The sequence below is a fragment of the Taudactylus pleione genome, unplaced genomic scaffold, assembly GCF_031769625.1.
Source record: "Taudactylus pleione unplaced genomic scaffold, aTauple2 ptg000483l, whole genome shotgun sequence".
Lineage (NCBI taxonomy): Eukaryota > Metazoa > Chordata > Amphibia > Anura > Myobatrachidae > Taudactylus > Taudactylus pleione.
In genome coordinates, this window is record NW_028284885.1 from 955007 (window position 1) to 961853 (window position 6847).

Here is a 6847-nt window from a genome sequence, read left to right on the forward strand (position 1 = left end):
AGGTGACGCAGTTATAGGCTGTAACTCACGGCCTGATTGGGCCGATGATAAATGATCAGCTGATTGGTGGGCGCTGGTTGTCATTGGATGACAGAAGACTGTTTTAGCAGAGACTTGGGAGTTAAGCTAAACCCGAATGGACGACTTTTAATTACAGATTTGGCTGCTAAACTTGTGTCCATTTACTTTCCACCCTACACTCAGGGCCTGATTCAGCAAGGGACGCAAAGGAGAGAACGCACGCACGCACTCGGTCGATGTTTTTGCACTGCTTATGCGCAAACTAGCCAGTGCGATCGGGTTTCGGTACGCAGACTACACGCAGTGTGTACGCAGACCCTTCCGAAATTGATTGACAGGAAGTGCCGTTTGTGGGTGGTGACGGGGTGGTCAGGTGTTATAGGGGCGTGCATAATTAAGGCAGTGCGGTGGCATACGTAGCTATACACAGGAAGCGGGCAAAATCCTGCGGCAAGTCAGGTCACCCACTATTATGCTAATTGTTCCGATGGTTACGCTATCTTGCGTGCTGATCAGGCTGTGAATAAAGGGAGATGGGCGGCTTAGTATGGGGCTGGGCGTCTGTATCTTGTGCTGCGGTCTCCGTGCGTATGCATTGATTAGCATATTCTCGCAGCGGTCGGGTGCGTGCGTCTGCTAGCGTGCGTTCCTTGCTGAATTAGGCCCTGTGTGCGCTCAGCGCCTCTGCTGTACTAAAAGATATTGGGGTAGATGTACTAACCAGCGGGATGCTGAAGCTGCTGGTCACTGGCGCCTTGGACCGATAGATCTAAAACGGCAATAGAAAAAATGCTACACAAAACCGATTTAGCAAGTTCTTTTTATTGCCGTGCTTTTAAATCCATCGGTCAAAGCACCAATGATCGGCGGTTTAGACCGCTGCTGGTTAGTAAATATAAGCTGCTGGGTATATCTCTGCTGAGAAGTTTCCCTATGATAGAGTATAAGGAGTGCCATCATTCTGTAGCCTGGCCGCCTGGCCAATGCTTTGTGTCAGATACGTTTTCAGCTGCCATTTTCCAGTGATCACGTGGAGATAATTTCCGGGGTTCGCAGGTGAAGGTTCTGGGTGTGTCTGGTCCCCCCTTATCTTCTCTCTTTGCCGGCTACTGAAACTTAGTCCCCTCCATCACTGAGCCTTAATGAAGTGATTAATCTGCTACAAATCGAACGGCAGCAAATATGCTCTCTGCTGCGTAATTGTCACGTAACACTGATTTCTAACGGATGCGCAAACAATGACGTCTCCTCCGTGTAACGTCTCTGGCGTAGAAGTGACTCCTCAATTGCGTAATGGTTTCCAAAACTAATGTGAATAGGGAAATATTACAAATAATATAAGTCCTATTAGTAATTGATGAGGATAACGGGGCCTATCCATTAGCAGATCTTGCTCTACGATGAAGGACGAAAGATTATCCCTTGAAAACTCCTGGGGCTGCAGTGACAGATATCTGTCACGTACAAGACAGATTTATGCGAACAACGAACGATATTACATGACATCATTCAGGGAGTGGATTTTTTTATGTTTCTATGAATTTTCATTAAAAATGTCGTTCGTTTACCGCTTATAAACTGCCAGATATTTCTAATATCTGTCAGCGATAAGCGATAATTGACCAACACGTTGGAGAGACGAAAGACACAATTTATCGGCCGTGGGAGTGCGCATCTGTCATCATTCAGGGCCTATCCATTAGCAGATGACCGACTGAACGATATATCGTTCAGTTGGTCAATTTATCTGCTAATGGATAGGCCCCTGTAGGCAATATACCCTGCATCACTCAGAAAAGATAGGAAGAAATGGAAGGATTTACTGCCTAAAAGCTGGGGTTCCCTTAGTATGTGAATAGAATCAATGAATTGGTGAAAATAGGGACTGTAGAGGAAGCTATGAGCGAGAGGATGAGGCACCTTCCAGGACAATTATCGCCGGTTATGTAGTATAAATGGATTCCTCTGCGTAATGTGTTCAGTGAGAAATATTCATGTGAAATCGGAAATAACATTATAGGAGAGATGTATCGAGGCTTGGAGAGAGAGAAAGTGGAGAAATCGCCAATCAGCTTCCAGCTATCATTTATCTAGCACAGTCTGAGATGTCAGAATCTGATTGGTGCATTTATCTAGCACAGTCTGAGATGTCAGAAGCTGATTGGTGCATTTATCTAGCGCAGTCCATGAGATGTCAGAAGCTGATTGGTGCATTTATCTAGCACAGTCTATGAGATGTCAGAAGCTGATTGGTGCATTTATCTAGCGCAGTCTGAGATGTCAGAAGCTGATTGGTGCATTTATCTAGCACAGTCCATGAGATGTCAGAAGCTGATTGGTGCATTTATCTAGCACAGTCTGAGATGTCAGAAGCTGATTGGTGCATTTATCTAGCACAGTCTATGAGATGTCAGAAGCTGATTGGTGCATTTATCTAGCACAGTCTATGAGATGTCAGAAGCTGATTGGTGCATTTATCTAGCACAGTCTGAGATGTCAGAAGCTGATTGGTGCATTTATCTAGCACAGTCTGAGATGTCAGAAGCTGATTGGTGCATTTATCTAGCACAGTCTGAGATGTCAGAAGCTGATTGGTGCATTTATCTAGCACAGTCCATGAGATGTCAGAAGCTGATTGGTGCATTTATCTAGCACAGTCCATGAGATGTCAGAAGCTGATTGGTGCATTTATCTAGCACAGTCCATGAGATGTCAGATGCTGATTGGTGCATTTATCTAGCACAGTCTGAGATGTCAGAAGCTGATTGGTGCATTTATCTAGCACAGTCCATGAGATGTCAGAAGCTGATTGGTGCATTTATCTAGCACAGTCCATGAGATGTCAGAAGCAGATTGGTGTATTTATCTAGCACAGTCTGAGATGTCAGAAGCTGATTGGTGCATTTATCTAGCACAGTCTGAGATGTCAGAAGCTGATTGGTGCATTTATCTAGCACAGTCTGAGATGTCAGAAGCTGATTGGTGCATTTATCTAGCACAGTCCATGAGATGTCAGAAGCTGATTGGTGCATTTATCTAGCACAGTCCATGAGATGTCAGATGCTGATTGGTGCATTTATCTAGCACAGTCCATGAGATGTCAGATGCTGATTGGTGCATTTATCTAGCACAGTCTGAGATGTCAGATGCTGATTGGTGCATTTATCTAGCGCAGTCTATGAGATGTCAGAAGCTGATTGGTGCATTTATCTAGCACAGTCTATGAGATGTCAGAAGCTGATTGGTGCATTTATCTAGCACAGTCTGAGATGTCAGAAGCTGATTGGTGCATTTATCTAGCACAGTCTGAGATGTCAGAAGCTGATTGGTGCATTTATCTAGCACAGTCCATGAGATGTCAGAAGCTGATTGGTGCATTTATCTAGCACAGTCCATGAGATGTCAGAAGCTGATTGGTGCATTTATCTAGCACAGTCCATGAGATGTCAGATGCTGATTGGTGCATTTATCTAGCACAGTCTGAGATGTCAGAAGCTGATTGGTGCATTTATCTAGCACAGTCCATGAGATGTCAGAAGCTGATTGGTGCATTTATCTAGCGCAGTCTGAGATGTCAGAAGCTGATTGGTGCATTTATCTAGCACAGTCTGAGATGTCAGAAGCTGATTGGTGCATTTATCTAGCGCAGTCTATGAGATGTCAGAAGCTGATTGGTGCATTTATCTAGCGCAGTCTGAGATGTCAGAAGCTGATTGGTGCATTTATCTAGCACAGTCCATGAGATGTCAGAAGCTGATTGGTGCATTTATCTAGCACAGTCTGAGATGTCAGAAGCTGATTGGTGCATTTATCTAGCACAGTCCATGAGATGTCAGAAGCTGATTGGTGCATTTATCTAGCACAGTCTATGAGATGTCAGATGCTGATTGGTGCATTTATCTAGCACAGTCTGAGATGTCAGAAGCTGATTGGTGCATTTATCTAGCACAGTCCATGAGATGTCAGAAGCTGATTGGTGCATTTATCTAGCGCAGTCTGAGATGTCAGAAGCTGATTGGTGCATTTATCTAGCGCAGTCTGAGATGTCAGAAGCTGATTGGTGCATTTATCTAGCACAGTCTATGAGATGTCAGAAGCTGATTGGTGCATTTATCTAGCACAGTCCATGAGATGTCAGAAGCTGATTGGTGCATTTATCTAGCACAGTCTGAGATGTCAGAAGCTGATTGGTGCATTTATCTAGCACAGTCCATGAGATGTCAGAAGCTGATTGGTGCATTTATCTAGCACAGTCTGAGATGTCAGAAGCTGATTGGTGCATTTATCTAGCGCAGTCTATGAGATCAGAAGCTGATTGGTGCATTTATCTAGCACAGTCCATGAGATGTCAGAAGCTGATTGGTGCATTTATCTAGCACAGTCTGAGATGTCAGAAGCTGATTGGTGCATTTATCTAGCGCAGTCTGAGATGTCAGAAGCTGATTGGTGCATTTATCTAGCACAGTCCATGAGATGTCAGATGCTGATTGGTGCATTTATCTAGCGCAGTCTGAGATGTCAGAAGCTGATTGGTGCTATTGGTCTCTCTCTCTCTCTCTCAAACCCCCCCCAAAATCGGCTAAAGGGATCAATGCGAAACATTGCTTCCATGATGAAATGAAAATCTGTTACTAGTTGAGTAGAATCCAGGCTATTAATATATATTACAGATCATTACGTGTGAAATCTGATCCACATCAGTTATTTTATAGGGGCAATAACAGTATATGCAGTAAAACTGGGTCTGATTCCGCCGCTGGTGGCTTTTAGTGGTTATCATGCGCATCGGATAAAACTACAACTGCAGCCAGCCAAAAATAACAATAGATCTATTATGTAATGTTCTTAAAGGGTGTGTCTAACAGCTACGCAGTGGAGAGTTGCAAGGAGGCCCCACCCCCTCCCTCCCCTCATAGCTCTCACTGGCTGCCTGGACACCACAGCTTATCCTCTCCCCCAGCTCACCGTGTCTCCCCAATGCATAGTATTATCATAGTAATATAGTATTATCTATCTGCAGCTGGGACGATATTGGCCAGATCTGATCTATTGATTTACAGCTGGGAAGAGAAAATAGAGTGGGAGAGGAATATGGTGCAAGGGGAGAGAGATAAGAGAGTTGGGCCAAGAGCGAAGAGAGGTTAGAAAAGGAGAAGCCAGGTAAGGAAGAAGACAGCCGGAGAGAGCCTCATATAGGGGGGGGGGGGGGGAAAGGGGGACAGACATGGAAAGGGGAGGGTTACAGAGAAATCAGAAAATGAAGGCAACGCCAGCCACAAGAAAATGAGATACTGTTGTCTGTGCGTATATTCTTATTACATACTGAAATGTATGGGGGGGCAACGGCTGGGGTGAGAGAGACAACAAGAAGGGGGGTGGTGGAAGAGAACGGGAGATGCAGAGAGTGGTAATTGCAGGGGATGAGAGGTAGAGAGAGAATGTGGATGGGGGGAAGACAAAAAGAGAACAGAATGGGCGGTGGGGGGAACTTCTGCACGCTAGGTTGCGACCCGACAAATGACTGTACGAATATACTAGTTTATCTATAAAGTAATGACACAATATATGTTACTCTCAAATCAATTGTGTTACTAAAAATTGTTGCCCTGAAAAAGTAGAAAATCCTTGTGACGCCTCCAGGTGATGTGGATGATTCTATCGGAAGTGAGTGAGCGCCATACTAACCAATAACGAGGGAGGGTAAATCCACTTTATAAATAAATGTATCGGTGAAATATATAGAGAGTGTCTTGGCAGGAAGCTGCCACAGTGTCACAAAAAAGTAAGATTGTATGTTGAGGAATAATCATGGGTAATGTGAGCCTGTGACCAGAAGGGGGCAGTAACAGCTACAGTAGTGCAGGTCAGGAGACTGTTCTTAAGCCGAATATCTACTACACGACTATTGAATGATAACATCATAATCGTTCATTATACTGTGCAGTGGATAATGTGCCCACACTGAACAATATGTCGGTCAGTGCTGGCACCCTCCCTCATTCCTGAACCTACACGGCCTGACGATATCGTCAGTATGTTCAAGCGGTATGCGGTCAGGAAGCTGGCGGTCGAAATGCCAAACGCCGGCATGGGTCTAATGATAGGCGTCGAAATCCCGACATCTATCATTATCCACCCGCCACTGTCACGCAAGCTCTCACTAGCTGGGCTCGGCTCATGTAACTGCTGAGGTGCCGGCATCCGCTCAGTCTCCAGAGAGGGGGGCTACACTGTCACGCTGTCACTAGCTGGGCTCGGCTCATGTAACTGCTGAAGTGCCGGTATCCGCTCAGTCTCCAGAGAGGGGGGCTACACTGTCACGCTGTCACTAGCTGGGCTCGGCTCATGTAACTGCTGAGGTGCCGGCATCCGCTCAGTCCCCAGAGAGGGGGGCTACACTGTCACGCTGTCACTAGCTGGGCTCGGATCATGTAACTACTGAGGTTCCGGCATCCGCTCAGTCCCCAGAGAGAGGGGGGGCTACACTGTCACGCTGTCACTAGCTGGGCTCGGCTCATGTAACTGCTGAGGTGCCGGCATCCGCTCAGTCCCCAGAGAGGGGGGGGCTACACTGTCACGCTGTCACTAGCTGGGCTCGGCTCATGTAACTGCTGAGGTGCCGGCATCCGCTCAGTCCCCAGAGAGGGGGGGGCTACACTGTCACGCTGTCACTAGCTGGGCTCGGCTCGTCTAACTGCTGAGGTGCCGGTATCCGCTCAGTCCCCAGAGAGGGGGGCTACACTGTCACGCTGTCACTAGCTGGGCTCGGCTCGTCTAACTGCTGAGGTGCCGGTATCCGCACAGTCCCCAGAGAGGGGGGCTACAC